General features: G+C 36.8%; 1 long non-coding RNA gene across 1 annotated transcript; it reads right to left on the minus strand.

Annotated features, from left to right (window-relative positions):
- Nucleotides 1-255: 255 nt before the first annotated feature.
- On the minus strand, nt 256-16174 carry LOC140513476 (uncharacterized). Its single transcript, XR_011970196.1, has 3 exons — nt 15985-16174; nt 12480-12600; nt 256-554 (listed from the first exon to the last, which is right to left on the minus strand). It is a non-coding gene; the product is annotated as an uncharacterized lncRNA (long non-coding RNA).
- Between the last annotated feature and the right edge of the window lie 4216 nt (nt 16175-20390).

The following is a 20390-nucleotide window of genomic DNA, read 5'->3' on the forward strand; positions in this document are numbered from 1 at the left end:
GTTGATTCTTTCTGCCATTTTGTTTTTTATAGAAAGGCTTAAGGTTACTAATAGAAGATAGATAGGAAAATAGCATAATTAAATTCTGATATTGAAATAAGCAAACATTTTTGTCTTTAATTGAATATTGTAGTGTCTTCGCCAATTGACAACTGGTCAAAGGATAAGACCAGGCAGATTTTAAGATAAAAAAAACAAACTATCAATAGCCATGTGAAACAATGCTTCAAATCACTAAAAACGAGAGACATGCAAATTAAATTTATATGAACTGATACGAAATGAATCGGACAGAACAAGGAGGAAAAGTAATATAATAACAGAAACATTATAAAAACAAATAACTTCAAAAGCAGTTAGAAATCTGATTAATAAAATGTCCAACCATGATTCCAGAGGACCGGTGATGAAGGTGACAGAGAGTGATGGAGTCAGAGTGCCGAATAAGATAGATGTTCTTTGGGTAGGGACAATGCAAGAATTTTTTTCCTTACTTTGCATATTCATTTCAAGGTTATTTTTTTCTTTTCTTTTCTCCTTTTCTCAGTGGAGGGCTAAGAAGGGAGAGAAAAAATAATTTTTGTTAAGTGAAAAAAATAAAAAGTATATAGTATGAATTCAGTTTTTATAGTTCTTATTTTTATGTACCAATGTTTTAATGCTTAATCATATATTTCTCATATTATTTAACTTTTCATGTACGTATCTGCATCTGTGTCTTTACTCCATTGAGAGATTAAGCTCTTCAAGAGGACTAGAGTTATTTTTTTCTCCTCCATCCAAACTAGTAAAATTCTTTGCATATAATAGATGCTTAATATTTTTTTTGACATAAAAGCATAATATTTGGCATATAATAGGTGCTGAATAAACACTGATTGACTGACTGTTTTAGTTTTTAAAATGGGCACTAAAATTGTATGTTTTCTTTAGTTCTGGCTCTTGTTTCATGTTGAAACCAGAATATTGATTAGAATGTTCTATGAATTCCAAGTTTGGAATTGAGCAGCTTCCATTGAAATGGTTGAACCAGGAGTCATACTTTGAAAGACTTATGTTTAGATATAGCACTTTGAAGTGCTTTTTTAAACTTCCTTCTTAGTAGGAGGTAATAAAATGTAGTTCATTCCCTCTATAATCTACACATATTTGCCATTTCTAGGAGATAGTAATTCCATTGCTACTATCTGTAAAAGGCAGTTGATTTGTTATGAAATTTATGCTTTTAATCTCTTTAGTAAACATACCCAGGGGCTACATAATGGGAACCTATTTACAAAGAAGCAGCAAAGTAATAAATCAGACTTGCTGAGATTTCTTGTGAGGACACCTCACTGTTTGACATCTAACGTCACTGAATACAAGTATGGAAAACTTTTCTTGGGCGTAAGGAGACTTAGGCATTCCTCTTGGAGGTGAACAAGGGCCACTGTAGTCTACCCAGGCAAATATGTATTATTACACTTATCTTTTGTCTGGTAGTAGATGGATGGATGGATGAATATACAAGATAACCTGAAAGTGTTAGCAAAGCTTTAAACTTTAATTGCAAGGGAAGGCATGGAAATCATTGATGGGATTTCGTGTATGGGCAACAACAAATAGAGCATTTTGAATGGAATATATGGTGCATGAAGGAGAGTAATGCATGGTCAATCACCCTAGAAAGGTATGTTGGAGCTAGATGGTGAAGGACTTTAAAGCAAAGCAGAGAAGTTTATATTGACTTGTAGAATCAAGAGCGAGCCGGTGAAGCTTATTGAGCAGCTTAGTAACTCAGTCAGATCTATGCTTCTTTAGTAAGATATTTGGTAGCTCTCTGGAAGGCAGATGAAAGAGAAAGAAGCTGGATTTGAGGAGACCAATTGTCTAGGTAAGAGGAGCTGGAGGTTTGAAGGGGGGTGGTGCCTGTGTGCACAGGGAGAAGGGACAGATTTGTGATATATTGTGGAGGCAGAAGTGGGTTAGGGAGAGAGAAGAGCCAGGGTAGGCATTTGAAGGCACTTAGGGTATGAATCTCTCTAGGTTGTGATGTCCAGTTCTCCCAAGCTGAGAAAGCTGAGGTGGTTCCTGTACATCTTCAGGTCTCTCTGGCCATTCAACCAAGCATGGAGCTGTTGGTGAAGTAGCTTTGATAGTAGGTTGATCTTCATATTCAGGCTACTTGGGGACAGTTACTTCATCTCCTATCCCAATTGGTTTGAAGATACCTTTGAGAGACACTTGGGAAACTGAGCTACATGCTAGAAGCTAAGCAGTTTTCTGCTCAGATCAAGCATGAATTCATTGTGAGCAGAGAACAGAGAAAAAGGAGGAAAGGAAGATTTTTCAAATTTGACAATTCAATTCCACAGTGGATAGAATGCTGGACCTGCAGCTAGGAACAACTGAGTTCAAATACAGCCTCAGACACTTGGTATCTGTGTGATACTAGCAAAGTCACTTAACCTGGGTTTGCCTCACTTTCCTCAGTTGTAAAATTGGTATTATAGCAGCATCTGCCTTGCAGGGTTTTAGTAAGAAACAGATGAGGTACTTTTTATTAAGTCCTTAGAGGAATGCGTGTATGTGTGTGTGTGTTCACAAATGTATTTATATGAATGTATGTATGTATGTATGCACACATCAGCACATATAGAAAGAAAAAGACAGCAAGAGTGATAGATAGAGAGAAAGATATGGACAAAGGTAGAAATAAAACTATACATATGTATTTATTTTGGGGGGTGGTGAGGGAGGCAGTGGAAAGGAATGCAGAGTATGGAAATAAATAGAACATGAAAAGAGTAATTTTCAAAAGCAGGCGGTGTTGATAACTGAGGGGATCTGGAAAGGTCCCTTGTAGGAAGTGGCACTTGCACTACACTTTGATGGAAAGCAGAGATTCTGTGAGGGGTGGGGGGTTAAGATGGAATGCATTCCAGACATGAGTGGCCACCCTTGTACAGAAGGGTAGAGGCAAGAGATATAGACTAATGAGATTATAGATTACAGTTAGAAAGAACTTCACAGGCCAGTGAGTCCACCTCTTTTATATTATAGCTGAGGAAACTAAGGCCCAGGGATGTTCAGTGTCAGAGATACCCAGGTCCTCTAAGTAACTCTTCAGCCATTGCTAACATATATGGCAAACATGCCAATTTGACTGCAATTAAGTACGTATGAAAGGGAGAAATATAAACTAAATTGGCAAAATAGGTAAGAGCCAAACTGTAACGGACTTTAGATGCCAGTATGAGGATTTTGGATATTTTCCTACAGTCAATTTTCTCTTCTAGGTAGCAATTTGAGGCCTAGAATTGGGCCCTGGAAAATGGAAAGGGGAGAATTAGATAGTGCAAGTGCCAACAGCGCACTGGATTGAAAGAGCTATTCAGAAAAGGGTAATTCAGAAAGGACTAGGGGGCACCTTGACTTGGCTGGGCTGTCTTCAGGCCTACTTGTGAAGTAGGCAAGTTTTGTCTTTAGCACTTCAAACCTCTCGATTCTGTGTCCCTTTCCTCTTTTCCTTGGGCACTCAGTGTCTTCATGCTCCCCCACTTTCATGAAAACCTGTTCTTAGATTTCTTATTCACTAAAGTGAACAGGATTGCATCTTGCCGCCATGTGGTAAAGTAGATAGAGGTAGACATAGAGGTAAGAAGTCCAGCTCAGATACTTATTAGCTGCATGATTGGACAAATCATTTTATTTTTCTCCACCTTAGTGTCTTCATTTGTAAAGTGGAGGTGATAGCTCCTACTTTACAGATTTGTTGTGAGGCTCAAATGAGATAAAATATATAAAATACTCTGCAAACTTTAAAGTGTTAAATAAATGCTAGCAATAATTTTTACTGTTATGAAAACATAAAATGTTACCCTATCCTAGGTGTATTTGAATATCATTAAAAGTCTAAACTTCCTAATATAAAGAGTAACCTTGTGGCACGGTGGATAGAATCCTGGGCCTGGAGTGAGAGAGATTCCTCTTCCTGAATTCAAATCTGGCCTCAGACAATTACTAGCTGTGTGACCCTGGGCAAGTCACTTAACCTTGTGTACCTCTGTTCTCCTCTGTAAAATGAGCTGGGAAAAGAAATGGGAAACCACTACAGTATCTTTGCCGAGAAAACCCCAAATGGGGATAAAACTCTAACATTAGAATTTCAGGCCTTACCTGACTAGCTAGGGAAGATTTGGTTCAATCAATTGATTAACTAGCACTTATTAATGTCTATTAAAATCATATTAAATCATGTTCATATGTTTGCTTCTGAAATAGGGTATATTCCTTACTTGAATAATCAGGAATATACAATTTTGTTGTGGTACAGTTGTTTCAGTAATATCCTGTTCTTCATGACCCCAGTTGGGGTTTTCTTGGCAAAAATACTGCAGTGGTTTGCTATTTTCTTCTGCAGCTCATTTTACAGATGAGGAAACTGAGGCAAACAGGGTTAAGTGACTTGCCCAGGGTCACACAGCTAAGAAATGTGTGCAGCTGGATTTGAACTCAGGTCTTGATGCTGACTGCAGGCCCAGAGCTCTGTCTTCTTTGCCACTTAGCTATATTAGCCATTATTATTAAGAGAACCTGAAATGCACGCTTAGAACTCCACTTTCACTGCTATCCTTCAGAATTCTTGTCTTCTTTCAAGGTATAACTCAGATCCCACTTTCCTCATTGGAGCCATACTTTATCCTCCCCTTTATTTTCTTAGCTGTGTACATGTTATATTTTCCTCAGTAGAACAGAAGCTCTTTAAAGAAAGGAACTCTTTTCTCAATGTCTTTGCCACCATATTGCTGAGCATATGGTTGCTACTTAATAGATGTTAGCTGAATTGAAGTCATTCCCCAAAGAATAAATGTATGAAGGAAAAATATTTATAATGTGCCATGAACTGTGTTTAGTTTTGGGGACATAAACTGAAAACTGGAAGTCCATTTTCTCAAGGAGTTCATGTTATAACTAGAAGAGACAAGACATATAGGAAGATTCAGTGGTAGGGTAGATAGTAAGGCCTGTTGGTCTTTAGGGTTCAGTGACAGAAAAAGTGGTAAGGCCTAATCATCCTCTATTTTGTCAGAAATGTTGTAGGTGGTGACTTCCTGCTCCTTTCGCTGGTAGAAGCTGCAATGTCCTTTCTGCAGGGTATTGGAGACGCCTGGTCCATGACCAATGGGAAAGGGTGCGGGCCTGAGGAACAGATTGCAATGGGGGGACTTTGCATTTCCTCTCATGTGGATGGAAGTGTTGGGGGTTAATGTCAAACTATTCCCATCTCTCAGCAGTTTCTCAAATAGAACATTCCATCCCTGTATCTTTGCTCTGGCTGTTCTTCATGTTTGGAATGTTCCACCTATCACTTTTGCTTCTTAATTTCCTGGGTTCCCTGCAAGATTCAGCTCAAATCTTATCTTCTTTAGAAGGTCTTTCCTGATCTGACCAGATGCTAATACGGTCTCCTTTCAGATTATTTAACGTCTTCTGTTAATATATATATTATATAATACATATGTACACATACACATATAATACATACATACGTACACACATATGTGTATATATACATACATGTATATATGTATATATGTACACACACACACATATATACACATATATATGAAACATCCACAAGTGAATTTTGATGATGTGGTACTTAGATAAAATGAAGTCTCTCTGCTTCTCCCAGTTATGAGCTCCCCACCTAAATCTTATCCAACAGCCTGTCACCTAAAACAGACATGGATATACATAAACAGGTCAAAGCATATGTGGATAATACAATTACCTAAATTACCAATGTATGAATTAAATACGTGTTTGAACTCTTGGAAGTTTATATTTAGACTTCAGCAGGAGCCAGGTTAGTGATGCAGGTGACTTGTCTTCATGCATCACTTATGCTCTTTGGGGCCAAGGACTATTCTTGTCTCTCTTTTCATTACCAGTGCTTCATTCATTGCCTTACATATAGTGAACACTTTAAAAATGCCTATTAAACTTTAGGGAGAAGCGTTCTTTGTAATGCCCGTTCTATCAGCCTTTTGGTGCCGGTATCAACAAATCAATATTGTGCCTGATAAACTCTAAGGCTAAATTTCATGGCAGTTGCCTCAATTTGTCCAACCCAGATGGATTCCTTAAGATCATTCATTTAAATCTGGTAACACTGTTAGAGAGCGTGGCTTCATTAATTTTAGGGTCAGATCTTCGAAGACACAAACACCTGTGATGCATGAACACCGAGACACCTGCATCCACTAGCCTGGCTCCTGATGCAGCCTGAATACAAACTTCCAAGGGTTCAAACATTATTTAATTCATACATTTGTTATTGGGGATAATTGTATTATCCACATGTCCTTTGATCTGTTTATGTATATCCATGGCTGTTGGATACAATTTAGGTAGGGAGCTGTGGCTGGGAGAAGCAGAAAGACTTAATCTCATCTAAGTACCCACATCAGCACGATGCACTTGTGGGTGCTTCATAACTGCTTTGTGGTGGTAATTATGATGGTAGTATGGTAGTAATCCAAGGCATTAATCCTCACAACATCAGTGTGGTAGCAACATAAGCCCCGAAGAGAAGGATAACTGGCTACCCCCAGGGCACCCAAAAGTGCAAAAGCAAGCAAAGGAGTGCACCTTTGAAGTACTCCCAGATCAAGGACTTTCCTGGCATGATTCATTTCAGTGTGTGTGCTTGCCATCTCTGCAACTGGAAACTTCATTTCTTGGGACACAACATTCCATTTCTACAGAGCAGCTGGAATGTGTTTCTTCCCTCAGAGAAAGAGGGGATAGCATTGGACAGAGGCAGCCAGAGGGACTGACAAGTACTTCTGGGTGTGGCTCTAGACTCCAAAGGAATTCCCTCAGGGACCTATTTTTCATCTTCATCTTCTTTGAATAATATAGACCCTGAGAATAATAGCTGACATTTATATAGCACTTACTATATGCCAGAAACTGCGCTAAGTGCTTTACAATTACCCTGGGAGGTACAGTTAAGGAAACTGAGACAGATAAAGTTTATTTGCCTGAGGTCACGTAACTGAGGCTGGATTTGAACTCAGGTCTTTCTGATTTCAGGTCTGGAGGTCTATCCACTGAACTACCTAATTGCCATTAATAGTTTGTTGGATGGTGTCTGGACAGAGTTGACTTCCTGGGAATATGTGTATGCATGCATAGCCTCCTTTTCCTTCAACAGACAAAGTTAGGGACCCAACAGGTGTCAGTGAAGCAGAGTTCATGTCTTGTAACCTTTTTGCATAAGTATGTGCACAGAATTGATTTGTATTGTATTAACAAATTGTAGTTACATCAACTGAATGTGAAACTTTCCCTCTTATATTTGAAATACTGGACTTGAGTAGTCTACCATCTCTTATGCCTAACCTTTGATGCCATAAGATTTACAGTTCTTAAACTTTATTTCCTTCCACAGTGTTTAAAAACTCTGGGTGTTTAAATGTGCCTCTCTCCCTTTCATCCTCCTTCACCTGTATAATATTACTTAAGCATATGAGGTAGATGGTGTAAAGAACTTGGTCTACTTATATTGTGAATTCATTGAAAGGTTAAAAAAAACAACCTAGACAACCTACTGCTTTTTTGGATATAGTATACTACTCAATGTCAGGGAAAGCTTTCTAATAATTAAAACTTCTCAGAAATGGAATGAGCTGCCTATCAATGAATCAACAAATATTTATTAAGTATGTATTTTATGATGGGCACTGTGCTAAGTGATGGGGAAACAGAGACAAAAGACAGTTTCTACCCCCAAGAAGCTTTCAATTTAATGGGAGAGACAACAAGAAGTAAGTATGTACAAAGCAAGCTCCATGCAGGACAAATAAGAAATAAGTAGCGGGTTAGGCACTTGAATTAAGAGGGATGAGGAAAGTCTTCCAGTAAAAGATGGGATTCTAGTTGGGAGGAAGCCAGGGAGGTGAGTAGTCCGAGCTGAGGAATGGAGGACAGCCAGAGGAGATAGATGGAGTGTCTTGATAGTGGAACAGCCAGGAGGCCAGAGTCACTGGATTGAAGAGTATGCATTGGAGAAGTAAAGTGTAAGACTGCCTACTTGTAGTTCTTCAAGTAGAAGTTGGGAGACCATTCACTTTTTAGGGATGTCATAATGGGAATTGCTTCTGTGTATGGAGGTCCCTCTCAACTCTCAGATTCTGTAATTTGACCATTTTGATTCATGATAGCAAAGTCTGGTTAGGAAAACTGATAATAACCTGACACTGGCTAAGGATTTTCAGATGTAGCAGAGAATATTGTTTGAGAAACTTGACACCTTCTTATCTCTAGGTAGGAGTTTTTCATGATTCATTATGGTTATATTAAATCTGTTTAAGAAATGTGAAAAGCAAAAGAGAAGTCAGTCAGAAAAAGAGATTCCAAGTTGCATTTTTTGTTGCAGAAATAATTTGGTGATCCTGTATTTCTGACTAGCTTTCAAATGATCTTCTTCATGCCATATAATTGGAAATTAGAAATTTGGTGTCCTTGATGGCTATCTAGTGAGGAAACAATGTAATTGTGCTGACTTTTGCCAGCACTAGATGTGAGTTGTAGTTAAGGAGAGAAGACAGTAAAAATATTCTCCCCTGCAGCTTCTTCATTTAACTCAGGAGTCAGAGTATAGGCTTATCGCCATTAGCACTAAACTGAACATAATCTTTGTGCCTATCCCTTCAAAGCTTATCTTTCTACCAATTGGAATGCATGACCCATCCTACCCACCTTGTAATTAACATAACCTTCAAAACTCGAGCTTCCTCTAGGAAACCTTCTCAAGAAGACATGGGAAATACTAATTACCAACGTAGGAGAAATTTCAGATTCAGCCATTTGTATGCATGCAGATCATTGACTAGCTAGAGTAAAGGTCAAAATCAATCCTTGTCAAGTGGAAGAGAGGTGGCAGTCAAGGTCAAGACTTGTCTAGAGTACAAGTTCATTTGATAAACAGCACAGAGGATGATGACAGAAGATTATGAACAACACTATTTCATGAAACACTGAAAAACAGTTGAAGGGGAAAAGGGAAGAAAAGAGAACTTGGTGTTACAAAACAGATCATTCTTAGAACATTTGTAGATTGTAGAACAAGGTTAAGAGAGAAGGGCAAAAGATAGTCATGAAAAAGAACGCATCATTACCAATAATAGTGAAACCAGTCTTTGGGCAACTCGGTGGTAAAGTCATTTGAGATTTGGACTTGGCATCAGAAAAACCTGATTTGGAATTATGTCTCATCCACTTACTAACTGGGTTAGTCATGTTACCTGTCTCAATTTTCTTGTCTGTAGAATGGGGATAATAATACCTATGTCACAGGGTTGGAATGACAATCAAATGAGATAATGTATGGAAAGTGCTTTGTACACCTTAAAGTCCTATATAAATGCTACTAATTATTATCATCATATTTGGACTTTACTTCCTCAGTGATAACATCAACAAAGAATATAAAATTGGGAAGAGCATATGGACCTAAGCAAATATAATTTTAAAGGCATTTAGGGAAAAAATTCGAACTATCGGAAAGAGGGGGAAGACTCTATAGGAAAATAAAAAAATCATACACAGTACTTCCACTCTAAGAAAGTGACAGACCAGATATTAGTAGCTATGGATTCATATGCTCAATCTCTCATATTAATGAGAATAGTCTGTGCAGACATCTAAGACATCCTTGATTAAAATATAAGAAAGCAGGCATTCATAGACCTTTTTCTGGTAGCAGATCATATCTTAACAGTCATATAACTAACTGAGAGGTATAGAAAATATAAGATCTAGCTATATCTACTTTTTGGTCATTTTTCAAAAACATTTTAACTACTCAATCAACAAGCATTTACTAAACACTTATTAAATATCAGCATGTGGTTGGTACTTGTAATACAATTATAAAAAATATTTGAATGCCTGTCATCAAAGAACTTATATTCCATTAGGATACAATATATACTGGAGAGTGGTGGCTTGGAAGGTGAACTTAATCATCCTTTCTAGTAGCAGTGGTAATATTGAATTGATTATTGTTTTCTGAAAGGAAGAGTGGGGGAGGATGTCCACATCTTGGCAGTGTAGATGGCAAGAAGCCCACATCAGCTAGCCTTGGCATCCTGGTGATTGGTTGGGTGGGAGGAAGCGTGGTCTGGGATTGGCTAGGTATACAGCATTGATGAGAGGATTGATTTACTCCTCCAATCTAGAGCAATTCTCCTTGGATAAGACTTAAAACTGGGTGGGTTCGCTTCCTTAAGAGATAAGGGCAGGTTTTTTAGAGGCTCAGGTAATAGCCCTGAAATATTATAGCCCTAAGACATGACCCCATTCATGTTTTCCTCATCATTTCTTATGACCCAATACTATGCTACTACAATTATGATAACAATGATGGTTAGCATTTATATAGCGCTTTTAAGTTTTCAGAACACTTTACAGGGTAAGTCATTTGAGATATCTCATATATCATGATTCGTTCATCCATTCCTACATAGATGGGCACCTCCCCAATTTTTAATTTTTTGCCACAACAAAAAGAGCTACTGTAAGTATTTTTGCATATATGAGTCCTTTTCCTATTTATTTGATCTTTTTTGAGTATATACTTAGTAGTGGTATCACTGGGTCAAAGAGTATGAAAACCTTAATAACTGAAACCTGTCAGAATTAAAGAAAAAAGCCATGACTTGAAGAAAGGAATTTATGTACTAACACTGGGTCCAATATACATTTTCTGCATGGCATTGTATGATGCACTTTTGTCCTATTGGCTCACTTGGAAAACAGAATGATTTTAAAGGCGGTTATTGATGGTAATGTATTAGACATGAACAAAATGCTTTGTAGACAGAACTTTGAAATGTGCCATTTTGATTGATTCGGTGAAAGGAAGCTCCAGCTGTGGGTCCCATATCTCAGAGAAGGAAGTAATACCATTTAATATTATGCAAATGTATATGGATATTGACATTCATTCTTCTACAATTTCTAGCAAATTCCTAGCAAAAAAAAAAACAAACTCCATTTGAAGACTTTTCAATAACGAGGGACTCACTACTTGTCAAGGAAACCCATTCCAGTTTCGAATGGCTCTTAGAAAGTTGTTCCTCTGTGCTTGCTCAAATCTTACCTCTATGTAACTTCCCTCCCCCTCCCCCTCTCTACTTTCCAGATCTTTGTGTTTTGTCTTCCCATAGAATGAAATTTTCTTGAGGGCAGGGACTACATTGTTTTCTTGTTTTTGAAACTCCAGGATTTAGCACAATGTCTACCACATAATCAACACATAATGAATGTCAACTATCTATCTATCTATCTATCTATCTATCTATCTATCTATCTATCTATCTATCTATCTATCTATCTATTCATCCATCCATCCATCCATCCATCCATCCATCCATCCATCCATCCATCCATCCATCCATCCATCTATCTATCTATCTATCTATCTATCTATCTATCTATCTATCTATCTATCTATCTATCTATCTATTCATCCATCCATCCATCCATACATACATCCTATCATTTTCTACTTATTGCTCTCAGTTTTTGCCCTCTGTGGTCAAGAGGAGTATGTCTAATTCATCTTTCACTTGATAGTCTATCAAATATTTCAAATTATCTATCGTCCTCAATTCTGCTTCAATATGTGGCACTAATGTAACAACTTTTGCCCTTTATATTTATTAATCTGGAATTCCAGTGGAATGGAGGCAGCCAGCAGCAATAGCCATTTTAGTCACAACAAAATTATAATAACAACAATGTCACATAATAATAGCTAGTATTTATATCTTCCCTTTGAACTCTGAGGATGCCTGTTTCAGTTTATTCAAGAATGTTTAACTTCTGAGTAGATGAGAGGAAGCTGGGGTAACAGACTGAGAGGGGCATGGATTTCAGAGTAGCTGATACAATTCTTAGCTAGGAAATTGAGAGTGTGTACAGTTTAGGCAGGGGTGGCAAACCTCTGTGACCCTCTAAGTCCTCAATCCATTTAGATTCGATCAAAGGGCTGCACTTGAGGATGTAGAGGGACATGTGACCTTGAGGCTGCAGGTTCCCCACCCTTGGTTTAGGGATTAGCATTATTGTTTAGTGGATCTTATTCTTGAGACATAGCAAGGATCTCTACCTGGCTATTTCCACAGTTATTGCAACACTTTTGTAACCTAATATATTGTCTTCAAGAGTTGCCATGGTTGAAAAATTCATCACCTTGGGTCAACAAATTCATGTACTATTTTAGAGTATTTTGTAGATTCACAAAATATCAAAACTAGAAAATACTTTAGAAATAATTTAGTGCAAAACCTTCATTTTCCAGTTAAGGAAATCAAGGCCTAGTCAGGTTAGCTGTACTGTCTATATACATTATTTTCCAGTTAATAATAGCAAGGGTGAGATTAGAAGATTCTCTTATTTTAGTGGTCTTTCCATTTACCTACCTTTCTTAAAGAAAAATAATGTAAGCTCCTTGAAGACAGGTTGTTTTACTCTTGTGTTTTTATCCACACAGTGCCTGACATATTAGAAAGTCCATTAATAAATATTTGATTGATTGATCTCCTTTGAAAAAAGTGAACCAAGAAAAAGATAGATTAGTATCAAATGAGCTAACTTGTAAAAATTGCTTTACGTAGCTTAAAATTATATATAAATTCCAGTTATTATCATTATTAATAAAAGTTCTTGCCAAATGCTTTTATATGCATATTTAATTCACAATACTTTATATTTGTAATCTCTTTCAGGGTAAGCACCATATCTTTCTTTCTATCACATCCATATATGATGAAACTGACATGAGGACTCCTTAAAAAACATAGGCAGGTAGAGCCTATATCAGATGTCTTGAGGAGGGGGTAAGGAAGGGGACAAATTTGGAACTTAAAAGCTTGTGGAATTGAATGTTATACACTAAAAATAAATAAGTAAAAATAATAAAAAGATAAAAATCATAGACAGAAGAGTGTTCATCCTTATAGTCAAGCTTGCTCCAGATCAAACCATGCTTTCAGTAGCACAGAGTGAATATGAAACCAAGATGGCAAGATGAGAGAATCAGAGTGAAATAAAAGGGAGAACAAGGAGCCAAAAAACCAAATCAGGAAGATAATAAAAGATGATTTGTTCTTTTAACAACCATGGGCTAATTAGGATTGTTTCCTGATGCTAAAGACTAGCGTCCAACACTTTTTTTTTTGTTCCCATTAGAAAATGCAAAGATTGCAGCTTCTTCCAAGGCTCTAAGTCATCCCCTGTGGACTGGCCTCTGCTTTCACAGACGATAACTTGAAAAAGAAAAATGACGGAAAGAAAGAAAGGCCCTTAACAGCTGGAGCTTTAATTTACCTACATGAGAAAAAAAAGTATTCTATTTCAGAGATTTCTCCCAGGTTGCCCTATTTTGGAGGAGGAACGAAAAAAGCCAGAGAAAATCACCAAAAAAGAAAGAAAGAGACAGAGAGAGAAAGAGAGAAAGAAAGAGAAAGAAAAATGTTCTTCAAAAGAGATTATATGAAAAGAGCAAATCTTGAAAATTGTGTTTAATAAACAGCCAATGTTGAATTTCCTGGCAGTCATTACCGAGCAGTTAAAGACTAGCCAGCGTATGAAAGAATCTGAATTAGTTAGGACAGACTAGAGCTGACAAATACAGTGCAAGAAGATTTATTCTTTCTCACCTATGATTTTGAAATCTGAATGATTCGGTGTTTAAGGAAGGTGCTTCAACCATTTCATTCATTTGTGCTGAGGGTTTCTAGCTAGACCTAAAACTGGGTCTGCAAAACAGAAGAACAATGCTCCCAAGCTACCAAGTTAGTGTCCCACAGAATATTTTTAAATTATTTAACACACATCATCTCAATGTCAACAACTCATCACAGATAAACTATCTAATTAACAGAACCCTTCATAGTATTTGATAACTGAGTCTTGGCTCAGTTATTACACCAGAAGGGCAATCCTTGATAAGCAGAAATTATAAAAGCAGATTTTTAGAAGCATTAATGCAGAAATAGAATCAAGTTAGTTTGAAATTAACCCCCTGTTAGAATTTAAAACATTTGAAAGTCATCCGATCGTCAGTTACAACGTGGTAGCATCTCTTTGACTCTAAGGTTTTTGTCTAACTGCCAACACCTGTACTTGGATTGCTTGGTTGTATAATAGGTTCTAAATATCTAGGGTAACCAACATGGTGGATCACACTAAAGGAACAGATGAGTTTATCTTGTCATTAAAGCCTCCCATAACAGCCTTTAATAATTACAGCTAATTCTAGGATTGTGTTCTGTATCCTGCTTAGGAAGTCCAGATTTTTTCTCTTCAACTCTATGTTGGCAAGACATCTAGAGAAATAGAATAAAATTAAGAGTGGAAATAATCATTAGAATAATTAACTGGTTGCCCAGATTTGGCTCTCAGTAGTCATTTAGATAGAGGAGACAGAAAGAAGACTGATCATAATAACTCCTATTTCAACAGGCTTTTTCATCCAAGAAGCTCCATAGTACTACCAATTACATTGATAAGGGACAAAGGCCAAAGGAAAAAGTAGAGCAGTAAGTAGAAAATGATGTGTAATTAATTCCTGTAGAGTTTTATGTATTTGGCTTAAACCTCACTCCCTTCCTAGTGTGAATAGTAAAATACATGAGTAATTTATGAATTTTACTCAATAAGCAATGAAACACCTACTATGTGCAAGACAGCTTGCTACACATTGAGGATAGAAAGACAAAAATAAAGCAACTTTCCCTTCAAGGAAAATGGAAATTCTGTTGGAAATTAATAACACAATAGTTTCTTTAAATAAGGATGTGGATTCTATACAACAATTTCAATGAATTGAACATGATCAGTATAAAACCTTGATGAACTTTTAAATGTGTAAACAAGATGATTTGCACCTTGCGATCTCTTTTCTAGACAGAGATACCCTTGATAGACCAAGAAGGGAAAATTGTGATAGGTCAAGCAAATGAGATCATTGTGCCTCACGGGACTTTAAATAGCTCGTAGAATTTTAGCATTTACTCAGGCCCATGGCATACCAGTCAAGTAGTAGAGGACCCCAGGCTTAGATGTATTTTGTGAAGTCAGAACTTTGCACTTATATGAGAGGGCAGGTTGGGTGGGAAGTGAGCCAAGAGGGAATATCACAGTCCCCCTTCCCAATTTCATTACTAGGCCTATATTTGAAAGAAATCAAATTAAGAAGAAAGAACCAATATGTACAAAAATATTTGTAGCACCTCTTTTTGTAGTAGCAAAAAACTGAAGATTAAGAGGTTGCCCATCATTTGGGTGACACGTGAACAAATTAACGAACATGAATGTAATGGAATACTGATTTCAGTCATGGGATGGTTTCGAAGAAATCTGTGAAGTCTTATGAAATGAGGCAGAGAAAAGTGAACAGAACAAGGAGAAGGACTTATACAATAAAAGCAATACAGTTAAAACTAACAATTTTGAAAGCCTTAAGAACTCTGATCAATGCTAAGACCATCCATGATTCCAGAGGACCAGTGGTGATGCATGTTATTTACCTCTCAACAAAGAGATGATAGATTCAGGGTGCAGACGTGGCTAACTTGGGAATTTGTTTTACTTGAGTATGTATATTTGTTTTAAAGGTTTTGTTTTTTCCTTTTTTTTTTAAAAAAAGGGCGGTGGAGTAAATAAACATTTTTGTTAATTTTAAAAAAGTCATTTGAAAATGCAAATTCCTCAGGGTAGAGACTATTTTGGTTTTTTTGATTTTGTGTTTACATTACTAATGCCTACTAATACTTTTCATATTCTAAGAGTTTAAAGAATACTTTTCCTTCAATTAGCAGAGTATGAACATTCGAGACAATATATTGGCTCATCTACTGAAAACATCTCCCCTTAAAACGTCTTCAGAACAGCAGTAAATAGGGTGATGGGGATAATACATACTTTGTCCTGTTTCCACATTGTTCTGATTTCTTCTGTTCGGTCTTTAGATATTAGGTAGTTTTCATTCTTTCTAGACTGGAGGTTATGAGTATTTGGTATGGCAGATTTTATTGTATGAAAATTCTATTTGTTCTAACAATTTTGTAGTAAGAGTGAGGCATAGCCTGTAGACCACCAGCATTTTTCACTGGTGTCCTCACAATGTCAAGAGATTGTTAGGAAGATTCTCAGAATCTTAGGCAGACCCTGAGTGGCAAATTTATGGGAGAAAACACACAAAAGTTACATTAGAGGGACAGGCATGGATAACTTGAAATCTGCTCTATCAGAGAGAATACTGGTACAAACAAATTCTTGTGTCTTCTGGAATTTAAAAGTATTAGGCAGACCACACAAGTCAACCCAGGTAGGTAATAATCTTGCCTGTTTTTAATGACTATAAAAGGAGATTCCCTAACTTTCCCACGGGGACCCATTTGTATTTAACAACTCACTATCCAGAAATTATTTTATTTAATGTAATCTAATTTTATCTCATTTAAACATTATCTAATTTAAATTTCTCATGTTGCAGTTTAAGTCAATTTTTTCTTTTGTGTTCACGGCCCTTGTATAAAGATTCATCTTATACTTGAAGTCTATTAACTCATTCCCAGGCAATAAAATCTTAAGGCTGGAAGGGTATTTCAAGATCATCTAGTCCAATTTACTCATTTTGCTGAGTAGGAAACTGAGGCCCAGAGAGTCTAGGTGACCCATTGAAGGTCACACAGCTAGCTAGCAGAAAAGTTAACTAGAAGCCTGGTCTCTGAGCTTCCAGTCCAAGGTTCTTTCTACTTAACACACTGATAGGCGTTTGTTGTTGTTATTCCAAGCTACATAATTGGTCCTATAATTTTTAACCCTGTATGCCCATTTTCTAAATCTTTGAGATGCTCTTACCCATTGGGCAGAATGGATGATCACTCATGTTTGCAATTTCAGAGAAATAGAGTGAGTAGTCCCCTCATATATATATATATATATATATATATATATATATATATATATATGTGTGTGTGTGTGTGTGTGTGTGTGTGTGTGTGTGTGTGTGTGTGTGTGTGTGTGTGTACTCCCCATATTTTAGACTTGGGAAGAGATATGATAATGGACATACATATATACAAGTCTATGATACATGTGTGTATAGGGATAACACTCAATCTGTGATTTCTGTGGTATAAGGAATTTGTTGTTTTGTCATTTTTCAGTCACATTCTACTTTTCATGACCCATTCTTTGGGTTTTCTTGGCAAAAATATTGGATTGGTTTGCCATTTCCTTCTTTAGATGAGGCAAACAGGATTAAGTGACTTCCCCAGGGTCACATAGCTAGTAACTATCTGAGAATTGAATTGAAGTCTATTCACTTCCTGAGAATTCCTGACTCTAGGCCTAGCACTTCATCCATTGTGTCACCTAACTGCCTTGGTATAGGGAATTACTAGATGAGAAAACTCCCTTTACCCTTATAGGTTACCACCTTATCTGTAATTTACAGATATTAAATTTATTGCCAGATACATATTTATACATTTTAAAATATTTTGTTTACAAAAATTTTAAAATATTTACAGATATTCAATTACAGTCTTATATGTAATCATGCATATTCTGTAATTCTAACCAATAGACCCTTTAGTGACTCAGGCAAGAAAGATGGGAATATCCATTTTTAGCATACCACAGCTAAAATTATATATATATGACATATTATCCAGAGTAATTTTTAAATTTTTTTTCTATTGGGACAGATAAGTTTATTGAATTAGAAGAACTTTAGACTCCAGGGGAAGAAGATATGAGATACATACATGTATTTATTTTAAAAAAAAACAAACCTCTCACAAAGGGATATTAACTCTGAAGATACAGTAAGAAAAAAATAACAAACATTCTCCCCTAATATGTCAAGGGCAAACTTGACCCTGCATTACCTTAGCTTCTCAGTTTGTGTTTAACATAGACCCCACCAAGGTCGCATTCAGACATGGTATAGCTGCAGCCGTCCTATTGCCGACTCCCTCTTTTACAGATGAGGAAAATGAGCCCCAGAGATACTGAAGTGAGCTACATGCCCAAGATTATGACATGTGATGGCAGAGCTGAGATTTGAACTCAGGTCCCAAGGTGTCACATTTTGCAAGTCAAATTCAGTACTCTTTAGTAACTTGTTCCAGGACTAGTTTTAACGTTTATAAGAAAAAAAGGAGAAAAGAAATAATAACAGCCAATCATATTTCTACAATTCTTTTACATTTCACATGCTGTTTTCTTTAAAAAGTCAGAAGTAAAACACTATGATGTTGGTCGTGCAAGTATTATTCTTCCCACTTCATAGATGAAGAAATACAGTCATAAACCTAGTATATTTAATTCCAATTTATAAATATATAATTTATTAATTAAATAGGTATTTATTATGTGCTGTGTGGAAGACATTATAAAAGACATTGAACAGAATTCCTGCCCTTGAGAACTTTGTATGTGACATGTAAAAAGTCAGGCAAGTGAAATATAATTTGAGATAGAACAGAGGATCAGAAACAAGAATGGATTATTTCTCTAAGAGATGACACCTGAACTTAACCTTGAAGGGGGCTAAGATTTTTTTTTTAGAGGCAATTAGGGTTAAATGACTTGCCCAGGGTCACACAGCTAGTAAGTGTCATACTGGATTTAAATTCAGGTCCTCCTAACTCTAGGGTTGGTGCCCTAGCTAGCTTTGAGGCTAAGATTTTAATGAGAAGGACATGAGGAGAAAGTGCTCTATAAGCAAGATAAAAGCCTATTCAGGGACTCAAAAGCAGGAGATCAGATGAAGAATCAGGTGAACCACAAATACAGGCTATATTGTCTCAAATGTTCATACTCTGCTAATTGAAAGAAAAATATTCTTTAAACTCTTAGTATATGAAATGCATTACAGTAGGCATCAGTAATATAAATACAAAATCAAAAATATTCTCTACCCTCAAGGAATTTGCATTTTTAAAATTGCTTTTAAAATTAACAATATTTAGAAATACAATAGTCTCTTAAATGTAGATGCTTAGTATTACTGGACTTGGCACTATAATTGCTTCCTCATGGGACACCGCATTACCTACCTTATTCCAAAAAGAAAGTGTGATATTCATTCCTATCCTTTGATCTTTCTTTGTTGATGCTTCCAATCAATTGATAATTTGTGAAAGTGCTTACTATCTTCTGTTTAGGCAACTACAACCTAATGTAATAGAAAGAACATGTATGTGTATGTCCCAAGTGGCTAGAACAGTGCTTTCCTTACACATATTAAGCGTTTAATAAATGTAGGATTGAATTGTTGAATTGAATTGAACCGTTAATCTTCTTAGGAGGGAGAAACACTTTGGGGTTATATTTAAGACAAGCATTCAAATGGAACCCTTCAGGACCAGACCAAACAAATGTGTGCATTCTTACATACACTCAAACACATATGCACACGTTTTAATATTCAAGTTAAAAAAAAAAGGAATCCATGGAGACTACTAGATCTTGTATTCCAATGTAAGACTCTGAAGAACTTTCAAAGGCAAACAGAGGATTTTATATTTGATTTGTTTTTAAATCTTATATGGCTATTTCCAGTCTTACTACATATCGCTCCATTCCACATGTTGGTTGCTGATGAGATCAACTCTGAAACTCATACCTCCTCAGCATCCCGTGCTGCTGGAAATCTCCTTCTCCCCCTCTCTGGTTGGACAGAGTGCCTGAGTGGGCAAGCCATCTGGGAGCTCCTCCTGGGTCCTCCATCATTTAAGGAAAGAAACAAGGGAATTCTCCTTATTTCTCACCTGGATGCTTCCCTAGACTTTGTCATTTCCAGAAACTCCTCATTCTGCAGGATGATGTGTGTGTGTTTGTCCTTCATTGCCGAAGAAGACTATGCTATTAGAGAAATAATGATATGACTTTCACTTGACTTTGTTTTGGGTGAGGGAGGGTTGTGCAGGTCATCAGCCTCACTTCTCCAGAGCCATCTGAATCCAGTGACCAGATATTTTTCAGGATGACTGGAGATGATCCAGGATGAGGCAATTGGGGTTATGTAACTTGCCCAAGGTCACACAGTTAGTGAGTGTCAAGTATCTGAGGTGAAATTTGAAGTCAGGTCCTCCTGACTCCTCCACTGGTGCTCTATCCACTGCACCACCCGTATTTCCCGTTCTATCACTACATGTTAGTTGGAGGGAGCCACTTAGCATCTCCAGGACTGTTTCTTCATCCAAAAAATTATTAGTGATCTTTAAGGTAAGTTCCTGCCCAGCACTGTTTTTTATGGTGTTCATGAGTCATATTCCTAAAGGACTTGGCTTGACTGATTTTTTCTATAGAAA

This window comes from Notamacropus eugenii, chromosome 7, assembly GCF_028372415.1.
Source record: "Notamacropus eugenii isolate mMacEug1 chromosome 7, mMacEug1.pri_v2, whole genome shotgun sequence".
NCBI lineage: Eukaryota > Metazoa > Chordata > Mammalia > Diprotodontia > Macropodidae > Notamacropus > Notamacropus eugenii.